Source organism: Pholcus phalangioides, unplaced genomic scaffold, assembly GCF_987345545.1.
Source record: "Pholcus phalangioides strain wild (caught in Gottingen) unplaced genomic scaffold, Ppha-v1.0 ptg000015l_1, whole genome shotgun sequence".
Classification (NCBI taxonomy): domain Eukaryota; kingdom Metazoa; phylum Arthropoda; class Arachnida; order Araneae; family Pholcidae; genus Pholcus; species Pholcus phalangioides.
The window spans coordinates 15,951,056-15,967,531 of NW_028301608.1; positions in this window are offsets into that span (position 1 = coordinate 15,951,056).

Sequence of the window (16,476 nt, forward strand, 5' to 3'; positions counted from 1 at the left end):
ATATATTGAGAAATATGATTTTTTCTGGATGTTATGCTGAAGCGAATCTTTGGAGAGAAAGTTGTTTGCCTCCTCCCACCATGGGTGGAGATACGGTCCAGCGTCACAGGTGGAGTCGACTGATCTAATGCATATATGTATATATGAGCTGACATCATCATCATCGTGCCCCCACAGAAATAATGACCTTGCCCCCCCCCCCAGACTTCCAAGTCAATTTCCGCCTATGCCTCCCACAGAACCAAACCTGTGTCTTCTTGCATATCAGGCAAAGTGCGTTAACTCATGCCCCTGGTTCGACTCCCGGAGACAAACACTTTTTTTCCAAAGATTCGTTTCGGCATGAAATCCACAAAATCATATTTCTTAAACGTATACAGTCGACGCCGTTTATTATAATCACGGATAATATCATCATTCGAGTATTGTCCCTTTTCTGCCCTGGGGGTGGCAACAGCCACAGAATGGAGCACACACACACACACGTTTTGTAGTAGCTCTAAATTTTTTTTTCTCCTTTAAGCACTTACTTAATTTTGAAATTGTTGATTTTTCGAATTAACTAGACCATGAATACGCACTTTAACCTTCATTAACATTAAAATTACAAAAAAAGGAAAATGTAATTATGAGGAAAGGAACGATAATTGATCATCAATATTTTTTTGTTTGCGTATGATGTCATACAGTAATTGAAACCGATGGAACTGCACTGAATTGACGACAACGTGGATATATATTGCAAGATTTGTAAAGGACAAATTTTCAACCTCGTGGAGGTTTTCTAGTGCTGTGAATGTGAAAATTTATACTATCCGATGTGTGTGTTGGCGTCTCTGAAGTGAACTTCAGAAAAATGAAGGACAAACAAAGCTGGAATTGTGAATTATGCAAAGAGTCATTGGGAAATCGAGAACAAAAAATCGTGGATATGATCATATCCGAGATGAAAAAAATGACATTCGAGATCACTGAAATTAACATCCGAATGCGAAGAACTTAAAGCTGAGATTTCGGAGCTAAAAAAAAATCATTGGAATTTAGTGTCAATGCAATAACGGATTTGAAAACCAAATTGGCAGAGATGAGCTGCAGGAAATAAAAAATGCGAACTACAGACTGCAAAAGAAAAATCAAACGTTGACCCAAAACGTTGAGAATGCCTACACAATGCTGGATGGTAACGAATTAAGATCGAAGTCATCGAACATCGAAGTACAGGGAATGCCAGAGGACAAGGGGGAGAACCTCCAAAATTTAGTTTTGAAAATCGGATCCCTATTGTTGTGGAATTTCGAGACTCCTCGATCAGAGACAAAGGGATTCGAGCAGCGAAAGTTCATAAAGGTTTGTCGGCAAGTGAACTAGACGATAAGTACCCACTTCGACAACGCTGTTTGTGAACGAACGTCTTACAAAACACTTAAAGAATGTGTATTATGAAGTGAGACAATTTAGAAAAGCCATCTCACATAGCTACGCTTGGATTAGGAATGGTAAAATACTATTGCGAAAAAAGGTGACGGTGATAGAATACATCACATTAGAAATCTCGAAGATCTGGACAGAATAAACATTTTGGAAGCAGTGAATCATCAAGTGAATGAATACGAGGTAGATCCGACGTCATCTTATCTTGACTCTATTGATATTATAAATGAATTTTCAAATGAAAGTAAAATTAATATTGTATAAGTAAATATCAGAAGTATGCGGGAAAATTTTAATCAGTTGATTATATATTTAAAAAAAAATTATTCATTGGATTATATTTTACAAAGCAAAATATGGATAAAAAATGATGAAATAGATTTATATCAAATACCCGGGTATTATGCAATTTGCAAGACAAGAACTAGAAATAAATCCCCGGGAGTAATAGCATACATAAAAAAAATACTCATGCTGTACAAAAACTCGATTTGCCTATAAGTACAGCAGAAATAACTTGTTCATATGATCCTAATCTCGATCTGTGTATAATACTGATTCATAGAACACATGATTTCCAACTAATACAATTCGTAATCGAATTTGAATCAATTATTAACAATATAAAATGTCCAAACGTCATTTGTATGGATGATTTCAATATTGATATCTTAAAGGTAAATTACGAAACGGAGGAATTAACAGGCATGATGGAGAAAAATGTATTTTTGTCTTATATTGATACACCTACCCGATCAACATCGTGCATTGATCATATATATGCATAAGAAATGCAAAATTAAACTGGCAGTACGAAACCGCAATAGCCAAACTTCAAATAACTGATCACGGACCATTAATTTTAAATGGTTATAATGTTAAAAAACGGAAAGAAACAAAATCTGAAACTGTTGAATAGAACAACATAGAGTTGGTTACATAAATTTTGATATCTGCATAAGAAATTATCGAGTGAATGAAATGTTTTCTCTGAAGAAAAATATAAAAATAATGAAGATATACCGACTGTGACAGAAAAATTAACGACTGAACGAATGAACGCCAGAACTTTGCCACTGGACTTATCCCAGATCTGCCGAGATCTCTTCCAGCCCAGCTTCGTGGCAGAGTCTGGAACACTTTATTTTGTGTCAAAAAGAAAAAGAACAACAAACAAAACTTTTTACAACATATTTTCAACGGACAATTGGGCACTGTCGCGATTAACAAATTTTGTTGCGATTACAGACGAGATGAGGTTGGAAGTTGGAGAAAACTTTCGGAGTTTCGTTAGAACGGATGAATGTACGCATATTAGGATGGAGGTATGTTTTAAAAGCAATTTCCCCCCCCCCCATGCCATTTCATCTGTTATCTTAAACTTACCATATTGTATACACAGGATACAAAAGAAAACGAAAAGAGAATCTTATTGTGAAATATAAAATATCCATCTGAGAGAGTCATCTCTCGCTTAACACCTTATTGGTGAGAAAATGGGTTTGATAACTTGCGAACTATAAGCTAGCATCAGTTTTATTAGGTTGAGTTCACTCGCTCTGGTGGATTTGATAAAAATATGCATAATAGAAATATTGTGTGGGGGAATATATACAATTAGGGATCACCCGTGCCATCTCACGTAGCACCTTATTCGGATACGACAATATGAGTAGGCACGTGTGTTGTGGACATGAAATGCATGAAAAACTTGAATAGAGGAAAGAGAAATATACACATATATATATTTATAGGTATATAACTGCCAGGTCGAGTCGTCTCGTTTTAAACCTATTTTGGTGAGCAATGTGGGATTAGTTTAAATGGGGAATTGTCTGGAGAGAGCCTTAACTAAGGATCAGCTTTGGTCTTGGTGTTTTGGTTGACTCGCTCTGGCTGGTTATATTTATTATAGAAAAGAAATGAATATATATAAAGTAAAAACTACATGCAATGGTTATTATGAAACCATTCGTGTCCTCCCGCCTAGCACCCTCGGTAGAATACCAGAATGAAGGACACTTGTGGTTATCACATTTACATCATTGCAACGGGAATGCCATAAAAATTCTTGTCCGTTTACACACGCTATATCTTGTACATGTAATAGTAGTGGCTATGATTATATATATATATATATATATATATATTCGTAAAACTATATATACTATACTATACGGGGTGATTATAAAAAAACTATCCCGACATATGGGCCCCTAACTATCGTACCATTCACAGAAACTGCATGAAATTTTGGCATGAGGTATTTTGATGTATGCGCTCAAGAATGATATGGAAAACAACAGTGTCACTCTAACAGTTACGGTTACAGTGAGAAAATTTCGAAAATATCAAATGGCAACACCAAGTTTTTTGTATTGGAATGTGATCTCCATTGTGAAAACCCTAAATAGCGTTCGAACGGCAACTGTAGCATGAAAATCACCGGCCGTAGATAGGCTAAAAGTGAGGACAACCAATAAGGACAGAGAAACAGCATAAAATAAAGCATTTTATTGTGTTTCACAAATTTTCCACATGACCTTGTGGAGGACTAATCAGGCTGGGATCTCAGCCGAAGAAACGGTGTGACGAATGAAACGAACATTAATGCTCTGGTAAAGTCACGGCAAAGTCCTTTTTACTTTTTCCTTGCCTCCGGGGATTTTCGTGCTACAGGTGCCATTCCAACGCTATTTAGTGTTTTTCAGTATGGAGATCGCATTCCAATACAAAAAACTTGGTGTTGCCGTTTGATATTTTCGAAATTTTCTCACTGTAACCGTAACTGTTAGAGTGACACTGTTGTTTTCCATATAATTCTTGAGCGCATACCTCAAAATACCTTATGCCAAAATTTCATTCAATTTCTGTGAATGGTATGATAGTTAGGGGCCCATATGTCGGGATAGTTTTTTTATAATCACCCCGTATATATATATATATATTTTCGTAAAACTTGAAACATTATTTTATAAATCTGGTGGGCAGATTTTTTGTTTTTCGTTGGCGTGTATATAATTGACAAGGCTTGTATTCCTTGCTGCTGTGTTTTTGTTTTTGATTATTTGAGTGAACCATTGTTTTCGGAATATTTTTACATGTGTAGATGCTTTTTAAATTTACACTCTGTGGCATAGTGAACTGGACTACCCACTATACCGCAGGCACATTTGCTGTTCGGCGGCGTTTCCGTTCTTGTAGATATATAGGGAATGGGCCGTGTCCTGTTTTGAAGATAGTCACCTCCCTATTCCAGTTCAGTGTTGTATGTGACTCGAGGGACAATTTCGTGCACTTTCCTAGCTGCTGTCCCAAATTTGCTGCCATTTCTGGAGGGTTGCTTGTTTAAGTTGTCGCTTCAAGAGAGTTAGTTCGAAAGGGGTTATCAAGTTTATTGTCATTATAATTGTACTGTTTACATGTAACTTTCTTCAGGATCTTCACGACGTTACATATAATGTCATCTGTTTTATTCCAACCTTCACTCACATAAGACGACAAAATGTCCTATAGTCGCTATAACTCATAAGACGACTTTTATAGTCGCATTTGTCGCTGTAACGCATAACTTGTAACTTTTTTCCAGAATCTTCACGACGTTCGACGACATGTTACATTTTGGTATCCGTATTTAGTGGCATCTATACTCTTGTAAGACGACGTATAATCGTATGATGATTGTAAGGCTTATATACATGTATAACTTTTTTTTTTAGAATTTTCACAGCATTTGACGACGGTGAAATGGATATCAACGTTGGATTGTTATGGTGTCCCCCCCCCCCCCGTTTTTATTAGAGCTCCTCGATCGTGTTTGAATGTATCTAATGGTTAGCCCCTCCCCCTTAGGATTTGTCAAGTCCCTTCGAACGGAAAAATTATGCAACGCGGTAGGTAGAACTCAATTGATTTTGGGATTAGGTTCCGATCATCCTCTAAGGTTCCGATAAGGTTATAATTAGCGTCATACTGCGTGATTGGTTTCTGTGGTTTCCAACTTCAAGGCGCAAATGCGAGCCGGTTTTATGTCTTTCCACAGAGTGCACTGAATCAAAATAAAAATAATCAATTGAATAATATAAAACAATACGGAGACATTAATTCCCATTTTCGCTCTTGAGAAGATATAAATAAAAAGTTGGATATCCATGCAATAACATTGATTTCATCTCAAAAGTGGGCGTGGGGCTCATTATTTTTTATTTCTGGGCTATTATTTTTTCTGGGCTTTGTATTTCTAAAAGAACTCAATATTTCGAAAGTCAAAAATTCATTTCAATTTTTAAAATTATTGATGTGGCGGAAACCTCACTAAATTTTCGCATTTCTACGCTAAAATCGGCAATTTTAACATTGATCTTTATGGGGATCATCTAGTGTTTGTCCCTCAGAGTGACGCTCTCTGATGATGATTGCCGTCTATTCAAAAAGCCTCATTTGGAATCCGTATTTCTTTCGAGAAAAATATGGTCATCTCAAGAATCTTAAGAATTGATGTGTAAATTTTCTTTGATCATTTTTGTCGCACCACGATCATTTTCTGCCATTCAGCTATAAGTATCTATTGAGCTATAAGTTTACTTATAGCTCAGTGTTTTCTGCACACGAAGGCTAATTAGACCGGGACCTACAATTTATTGCCGATTCCGAGGGCAGGCTTGTTTTTTATACTTATCGAAAAGTTGGTGCACTAACCCCTCGATAGGGGACTCCCTGCAGTAGCAATTTTTATGCTGCGGTCAAGTTGCTGTTTTTTGTTGTACCCCTGTGTCAGGAAAGTTTTTTGACAAGGGCGGACCGGGTATCGAACTTTATATCTTATCGACCGGGCTACTGCGCCCTGAATTTTCTTTTGTTAATATCTTTAAAGAATAAGTAATGTAACCATACGTCCCGTATTTCTCCGGACAATCTCGGTATTTTTTTTTTGTCGTCCCAACTTTTTTGGCAAGAGTGTCCCGTTTTTTCCCGTTTTTTACGTGAAATCTACTTGAATTTTTATTCTTTATTGAAGTCAAAGATTGAAATTATTTTTCAACTCATAAATCATATTATGATAATTACAATTATAAATAAGAATATTAATCTCCCACATTTGTCTTGATGAGCGTTTTTCTCGTGGAATTCATTTTAATCCACTGCAACTTGCAGTAATGCTTCATTTCCCACCATATTGTTTTTCCCCTAATGTTACTAATATGGCAACTTTTAGTTTTGGCGATGTCCCGTATTTGGAATCCCAATTTCCCACATTTCTTCGAGAGAAATATGGTCAGCAAAAGAATAAGGTGTCTGATTCCGAACGCTGGATGTGTTTTCTTTTTTAATAAAAAGAAAAAGTAGCAAAGCTAGCCGTTCTAAAGGTACCATATCCTCAATATTTCTTTGGTTAAAAGTGATGGTACCATTTTGGTTTCTGACTTTCGAAGGGCATGGAGGAAAGAATAACTTTATTCTTCCTCCATAATAACGTTATTCTTTCCTCCATGTCGAAAGGTAGTATTTTTCGTAAATTTTACTCAAATTCAAACAGTGTGTTGTTAACTCGTTACGATGGACGCAATCGAGATAGTGGAAAACGAGGCCGGATCATTCACGTGCAAGTGGGTTGTCAAGCATTTCTCTAAACAAAAGAGCGGATCCTCAGTACTCGTGCGGGAGCGCATGGATGTGTAGTGCGTTCTTATCTGTATAGATGGCGCACCCTCCTCACGCTCCTGGTGATTGTAAAAAAAAGAAAAAATGTCAGTTGGAATTATACCACCGATTTGTATACACGTGTCATCCTTCTCGTTATGTTTCTTTCGTATATTAAATCGTTAAGTTTTCATTACGTTTTATGTCGTCACTACAAGCATCGGATCACTGGTGACCTATAGGACGCATCTGATTTTGGACATTGAAGTTAATTTCTCCATCGTTTAAATTTCGTTTTCGCGCCTTGTGCTTTCCGTTCGTACGCTCTTCAAAGATGAAACTTTTCTAATCTCCTAGTCTTTTGGATATACTATATATTTTTTTTTTTCAAGCCAAGCCTACTCGTTTCTACACAATATAGAGACGTTCCTGGAAATTCAAGGTGAGGAATAAACTTTCTACTCTCGATTTGCCGGTCAAGGTTACTTGCATTTGTCATGGCTCAACCTATTGCATCAGCTGAAGTTTCACGTGTTGCCTTTCGAGCCCCTCCGTTCTGGGAAGCAAATCCAGAGATTTGGTTTCTTCAAATTGAGTCACAATTCAAAACGGCAGGCATAACCGCCGATGAAACTAAATTTCACGCCGTTGTAGGAGCTCTTGATTGCAAAGTTTTGAACTATGTTTCTAATATCGTTCGCAATCCTCCCCAACAGCACATGTACGAGACTCTCAAAACTCGCGTGCTGGAGCAGTTTCAACAATCAGAATCTTCCAAATTGCGAATGTTACTCCAGGAGCTTCAACTAGGCGACAAACGCCCGTCCCAGCTTTTGCACGAAATGCAAACGTTAGCTGAGGGTAAAATGGAAAGTGACATTTTGAGAAATCTCTGGATGCAGAGATTACCTTTGCACTCCCAACAAATATTACAAGCTTCTAGTGAACCGTTAATTGGGTTAGCGAAAATAGCCGACAAAATATGTGAGGTTTCTAATGTGTCATCTAATACTTCAGCTGTGTCTCACACTTCAGAGATTGATGATTTGAAAAACGAAATTGCTTCGCTACGGCAATCGTTTGAAAGGCTTTCGCGATCTCCTAGACCATCTCGCGGTTATCGCAAACGATCTCAATCTCGTAGCCGAAATAAATTCGGCGATGCTTTGAAAAACGGAAGGCTTTGCTGGTACCATGAGCAGTTTGGAGAAAAAGCTCATAAATGTATTCCTCCATGTCAGTTTCAGGAAAACTAGTGGGCTCGTCTGTTTCGGCGACAGCTGACGAAAGCCTTCTCCATAGTCGCCTATTTGTCATCGACGTTAATACGGGTTTCCGATTTCTAATTGACACTGGCGCATCAATCAGTTGTTTTCCGAAACGCCTGACTAACTTGACAAAACCTCACAAACTCTCACTGTATGCTGCAAATGGATCCGAAATCCAAACGTTTGGCAACAAAAATCTAGTTCTGAATCTTGGACTAAGGAGGGACTTTCCTTTCGTTTTCACTGTGGCAGATGTTTCACATCCCATTATTGGAGCCGACTTTTTGGAAAGATTTGGTTTGCTTATAGATGTTAAAAATTCTCGTTTGATCGATAACGAAACATCGCTATCAGTGAATGGTTTAGAATCCCAAAACGGCTCTTTTGGTTTAACGCCGATCTCTGGTGATTCTCCATACCACCGCATATTAGCCAAATTTCCTCAGCTTACCAGCTCAGTTCTAAATGCAGTTCCAAAGAAACACTCTGTCATGCACTTCATCGAAACTACGGGACCACCGGTTTTCGCAAAAGCTAGAAGATTGTCTTCTGAAAAACTTGCAGCTGTTAAAAAACAATTCAATGAACTGTTGCAACAAGGTATAATTCGGCCCTCAAAAAGCCCTTGGTCAAGTCCCATCCATCTTGTACCCAAAAAAAGCAACGAATGGAGAATTTGTGGGGACTTCCGCGGACTCAATGCAATAGCCATCCCAGATAGATACCCGCTTCCAAATATACAGGATTTTTCCATCAACTTGAGTGGTAAAAAGATTTTTTCAAAAATCGATTTAATAAAAGCATATCACCAAATACCAATCAATCCTAAAGACATTCCCAAAACCGCCATAATTACGCCCATTGGGCTATACGAATATGTTTATATGTGCTTCGGGCTGAAAAATGCAGCTCAAACGTTTCAGCGTTTTATTGACGAAGCATTTCGTGACTTAGATTGTTGTTACGCATATCTCGATGATTTGTTAATCGCTTCCATTGACGAAAAATCTCATGAAGCTGACTTAAAACGTGTTTTTCAAAGACTAAATGACTTTGGTATCGTGATCAATCCATCTAAATGTGTATTCGGTCAACGTCAAATTAATTTTCTGGGTTTTCTTGTTTCTCCCGATGGGATTGCACCTTTACCAGATCGAGTACAAACATTGCTCGATTATCCATTGCCATCAACAGTGACTGAATTGAAGCGTTTTTTGGCAATTGTAAATTTCTATCACAGATTCCTTAAAGATGCCGCCAGGGTGCAAGCTCCTTTGCATGAATTAGCAAAAAGCAAGATAAAAAAAGATAAAACTGAAATAGTTTGGTCTGAGGAGGCCAAATCTGCTTTTTTGTCATGCAAGCAATCAATTGCCAACGCCGCACTTCTGGCCCATCCTGTTCCGAATGCAAAATTGTTTTTGACTGCCGATGCTTCCGACACTTCATTGGGTGCAGTCCTTCAACAGCAAATAGGAAACAAAACCCAACCATTGTCATTTTTTTCACGCAAGCTCAGTTCGACTGAAAAAAAGTACAGTACATATGACAGAGAGCTCTTAGCAATATATTCAGCTGTTAAGCATTTCAAGCACATTTTGGAGGGACGCAACTTCATAATTTTCAGTGATCATCGTCCTCTCACGTATGCCTTCAAACAACGTAACGATAAATGTTCTCCCCGGCAACTTAGACATCTTGAATATATTAGTCAGTTTTCGACAGATTTACGATATTTGCCTGGGGATAGTAACGTCATAGCTGATGCTTTCTCAAGAATTTGTGAAATCCACACTCCTTGTACAATCGATTATGCAGAATTGGCACGGGCGCAGGCAGATGATGATGAATTGCATACCTTGCTTCAAAGTGAAACTGGGCTTCAGCTAAAACGCTTCGATATCTCCGGTGTTAATATCTACTGCGATGTGTCTACTGACGATATACGCCCGTATGTACCCGTTTCAATGCGACGTCTAGCGTTCGACTCTGTGCATAATCTGTCCCATCCTGGAATAAAAGCCACTCTAGGTATGGTACGCAAACGATTTATTTGGAAATCGATTGCGAGAGACTGCAAAGATTGGTGTCGTACTTGCATCGCTTGCCAGAAGTCGAAGGTTATCAAACATACCAAGTCTCCTTTAGGCTCTTTCCAGGTTCCTGATTCTCGTTTTGCACACGTTCATCTGGACATTGTCGGACCCTTGCCTCCCTCTAAAGGATACACGTATCTCTTGACATGCGTTGATCGGTACACACGGTGGCCCGAAGCGGTACCAATGTCTAACCAAACCGCTGAAACTACAGCTGAGACATTCTTTTCTACCTGGGTGTGTCGGTTTGGCGTTCCTGAAAAGTTGACCACAGATCAAGGTCGTCAGTTTGAGAGTGATCTATTTCGCTCTCTTGCACGGCTGTGCGGCATCGAAAAATCCCGCACCACTGCCTACAATCCAAAGTGTAACGGCCAGGTTGAGAGATTCCACCGCGATCTCAAAGCCTCTCTGATGTGTGTCCTCAAAGGTAACGAGCACTGGACAGAGGTTCTACCTACAGTCCTGTTGGGGTTACGTTCCAGCATCAAAGAAGACCTCCAAGTATCAACCGCTGAGTTGGTATACGGCACAGCCCTACGCCTTCCTGGTGAACTCTTCCGGCACTCGGATGAGCGAGACATCCTACCTCGATATGACTTCTTGCAGAGACTGAGAGACCATTTCTCCCGTGTGAGACCAGTACCAACCTCTCATCACAATTCGTCTAAGCCCTTCGTCTCGACAGACTTGCTAACTTCTCCATCAGTATTCGTCCGACAAGACTGTGTACGCAAACCTCTACAACAACCATACACCGGACCATTTGAAGTTATTTCAAGAACTGATAAGTATTTTATGTTGAACATTAATGGCAATCATAAAAATGTATCCATAGATCGCCTTAAGCCATGTTTTATGTTGAATAATAATTTATGTGACACGTTCAAAAATCAGTATATTTCCAGGTCTGGCCGAAGAGTGCGATTTTGTATTGACCCTTCGAAATTAGCTATATGATTCGTAATTATGTATGGTATATATATATATTGCAATTTTTTTTATTATTTGTATGATTATTATTCAAATTTTCTTCTCTTAAATGTTTCGTCTTCGACTGGAGGGGGAGTGCTGTAGTGCGTTCTTATCTGTATAGATGGCGCACCCTCCTCACGCTCCTGGTGATTGTAAAAAAAAGAAAAAATGTCAGTTGGAATTATACCACCGATTTGTATACACGTGTCATCCTTCTCGTTATGTTTCTTTCGTATATTAAATCGTTAAGTTTTCATTACGTTTTATGTCGTCACTACAAGCATCGGATCAGATGCATCCCTTACCAAACAGAAGGAACTTAGATGGCTACATCTCCTTGTATCCTGGAGGAAGAAGCCTTTTCACAGCTGCGAAAACTGAAAGCAGCTACGATGTACGATACCCGAACAAAACGGTAAAAGTAGAGGTGAAAATGAGGTACGAAAATAGCAACGGGGATGTACTCATGTTCCGGTAGCCCAATGAAACCAGATGATGTACGAAAACCCACACGTAGGCAAGCACGATCAAAGAGACCTCTGTCTCCGGTCCAGAACCAATATCGCGATAACTTCTGATCTCAAAACTTGTGGCAGATACACTTATCATAATAGCTGAAGTGAGTTACAATTACCACAAAGAAGTGAATGCTGAAAGTGGAAAAAATTTTTCTACCGTAGCACCAGATGATCTCAAAGTCGCAGCATTCCACTAATTTGCCTCAGGACATTGTCATTACGAGTCGAGGAGAAGAGCACAGAGTTCACAGATGTGTGCTTGCTGGCCATTCAAAAACTTTTGCTTCGATGTTTGAAAAAGATCCAAATTTACATCATATATCACTAGATAATTTTAGCTGCGATTCAATTGAATCAGTGATGTACTTCATGTATTATGGTTGGTTGCCATCACTAAGTATAAGCCATGCATTTGATCTTATTGTTTTGAGTCAGGAATTAGCTCTCCCAGCATTCATAATAATGTTGTATCACTTCCTTGCTGCAGCCACACCAGGTGTTAGAGATGATGATTCATGTTGATTGGTTATAGAGAAAGCTATGGCAAAATGTGGCATGAATCACTCACGGGAAGAAGTTGATAAGCTTTTTAGAATGATGAAAGACGTACTAAGTTGTTTTTCTGGGCCTTATCTAGATGGTGCTGGCAGTTTTCTCGTTTTTCCAAAGCCACAGTGCCTCTTAAAATTTCAAGTGGCTATTCTGTTATTCGTGAATAGACTTTTTATTTGTTTTGTTCCTGTATGGGTGAACAATTTGGCATGAACTGTTTTTTGTATTGAATTGTGGGAAAATATATTTTTTTCTTGACGTATACAGAATGGGTGAACAGTGAGTTTTTATTTGGGATAAAGTTATAGTTTTTATATTTTATTGTGTAAAAAAACCAGCTTTGGTATAAGGAACATGCCAAGTTGGTGACTTTTTTCCCGACGATAAGTCGTCAGTGCTAACATAATGGTGCTGGGTTGCTGTTGTGACCTTATCCAGATGTGGTGCTGGTTTTCAAAGCCACAGTGCCTCTTTTAAAATTTCAAGCGGCTATTTTGTTGTTATATTATGCTTTTCCCCAGTTATTGGATAAAAATGCTGGGTTATACTGCACCTGTGTTCCCCATTTTTTATGCTGGTGGTTTTTTTTTTCCAGTGCCCGTATTGTCTGACGACCTTCACAACTTTTTGTCGTGCCGTCTGATGTGTTTGGCACCGGGAAAGTCACAGGAAATTGTCAAGTTGCTCCTTATACCAAAGCTGTTCCACACTATATAATTATGAACTATTGATGCTGAGACTTTGAGAAGGTTTGATCTTTCTTCAATAGTAATATGTTCTGAGAAAAGGATGTCCCGCCCCCCCAAAAAAAAAAGAAAATAGCTGATATGAAATAATTCTCGTGTTGTTTTATCACCTTTTCTTATTCCATCCCCTAAAATAAATTTCTGGCCTACATTCAGGGGGTTTTGTTTAAACTACGTTGGTTTTAACCGAGTGGTTTAAACCAGACAACCGTTGATCATACTACTATCAAAGATAGATCAACCTTTTTACCTTGCTAACTGGTGGGTCAAAATGTTCATCACAATGTCTGCCTATCAGTAAATGACAAAAATGTTCACCGGTGATATAAGACCTGTCATTTCTGTAATAGTTTACAGATTTGTTGCCCTTGAAACGAACAGGGGGACACTCAACCTCTGAGATTGTTTCTAATGGCTCTGAAGGACAAGTTTCATAATGAAAAAACAAATCGGATGAGATTCACAAATGGTATTCACTGCCCCTGAATCTATCCGGGGACCAGTTTTTCGAACCTGAACCGCCGATTTGAGGAAACATCTCAAAAATGAAATGTTTCATTTCATATGAAAACTTATATTAATGCCAAGCAAAATATCAGAGATGCCACTACTTTAATTTACCTGGGACCCAGGGTATTCAAAAAATCTAGGTCCCTCTCGAAAAAAAATTATCTTCAGAAAGGTATGCGTTCCCCCCTTCCCCATAATTCACTGGTTTCTCTGAATTTTTTTCCCAGCATGCCCCAGGTCTTTCATCACCTGCTTATATCTATCTATGCTGCTTGTATCTTCGTTGAGTCAGAGCAGTGGGTCATGTTCTGGGTAGGAGGAGGTATCTCCGTGTGTGTGAATCAAATGATTCATTTCTAAAAATATGTTCTATACAAAGGTTAATTTATTTTCATTGTCTACTAGTAGGAAAAGCTTTCAAAGAAGCCCATTAATGAGAATTTAACATATGGAATATGTGTAGCACATATAATGAATTTAAACCAAATATACAGTTGATCCCGCTTATAACATTCCCATTCAGAACATTTTTCCACTTAGTACAACATATTTTCATGTCCTAACTTTAACTAATTCTTATTAAGATTTTCCATTTGAAGTTGTTTTACCTGCACTAGGAAAGAATGCGTCCCGGAGGACGCGTGAACCAAATTTTTACGTGTCCTTTCCCGAAATTTCGGGTATTTGATTTAGCGTGTCAATGCCATCTCTAAAATATATTACCTTTTTTTAGCTTTTATCTCTTGTCAGAAATATTTGCTACATGATATTTTGCTGCTGTGTATATATTGTCTATCTCGCTTATGACGTTCCCACGTATATTTTCCTGCGTAGTACTTGAACTAATTCCTATCAAGATTTCCTGTTTAAAGCATCCCCCCCCCCCCGCACAACGTTTCTCATGGTAATTTTTTGAAAACAAAAACTTTATAAGTGGAATCCACAGTATTTTTGCACAAATGAAAACACTTACATAACAAAAAAAAATATGTTATATTTTCTGTGGTGCATTCTCATTATCCAAAATCATATAATTATCAGCTCAACTATATTATCAATATTTTGCATATAAATATCAGTTCATTGGTTTATTATTTACAGTTAAACCTCACGACAATGACACTTTGATATAAAAATAAATCCCTCTACATCGATATTTTGAAAGTCTTGTTTGGAAATTCCTATAGTATAATGTTAAACTGCTGCCACTTGATTAGAGATGAGATGTTACTCCTGGATGTAACAATTGGAGAATAATTGAATATTCATTTCTCTTTTAAATAATGAATTTTTTTTTTACTAGTTTTGTTTATATTATAAAATATAAATCAGTTCATTGCCTGAAACATTATGCCAAAAATTGTTTTGTTGTAAATCTCCCCCCCCCCCCCCAATGACAACTTTTAGTTCAAGAACATTCTCTTGGTCATGATAAAAGGTTTTAAGTTCGGTTATAAAGATTTTAGAAATCTTAAGATATTATATATATATATATATTAAACCTCAAAAAATTACTTTAAAGTTATAGATAAATTTTTTCAGAAATAAGTTCAAAATAAAAAAATAAAACCAAAATTGATAAAAGAAGCTATTCCTATATAATCACCTTCATTCTAAGAAGATACAGAACTGTTTTCTTCATACACTTAACACTAGAACCGCGGCACTTTCGGTATGCCTAGAACCGCTGACTGTGTCAAATTGACCCACACTGAAAAAAACGGTGTTTCATAGCGAAAACAGGAATTTATTTTCGATTCGTGGGTCCCCCCGCCCCCTACTCATACTCAATGTTGTTCGATTGCATATTCATAATGGAAAATTATATTTGTGTATGAATATAAAATGAGCTTCGAAATTGGCTAAAAAATGATGTAATTCAGTAAAAATATGATTTAGTATACATTATTTACTCTATTTAGTCCAAAAAAATTTTTTTCAGTGAACCCATAATATGACAAAGATGTAAAATAAGCACGTCAAATTAAGTGTGAGAAAGTCTACAATATGATAATGTCAAATAAGTATTGATTTCTTACTGATAAGTGAAATTTATGATGAGCAGTTGCGCAAATTTTTTTTTTTCACTATTCTTGCACATTAATCGCATGTTGAAGTTGCACAGCACATGCAAAAATTAAATTTTGTTTCCAAATTTTTATGTTACCTGACATCAGACTCAATTATTTTTATTTATTACTCTTATTATTATTTTGATAGCTCACAAACAGTTACATGATCAAGAGCGCACGAACATTTTCTTTTGCGCAAGGGCAACGCGTATGATGAATGCAGCTCTTCAATAAGATTTTAGAGGAACTGCTTTCAAAAAATAGTTCTTTCCTTCTGTACTGCTTTATACAAAATACAGGAATTTTTTTATAGTGAGATCCAGGACGTTGTAGAAAATGTCTGTGATGCCATCTTCACCGAATATTTTCTGGGCATTTGATCGTTACAACAACAATCGTTACCCTTTTGAATTGTAGTGTGAAATAGTTTTTGTGTATGTGAAATCTTTTTGGGACTACTACTGCCAATATCGACTACCAGGTGAAGCATGCTGAATAATTAAAAGCTTATATTGTTCTCTCCTTGATAAATTGTCATTGTGACATCTCATTATTCCATGCAACTGTAGTTTCACTATCTTTATTGCATCAGATAATATTGCTCTTTGATTTCGTCTCACAGTCTCTACCAAGCTTGTATTTTTCGGCTTTTAGCATTTGAGCCAGCT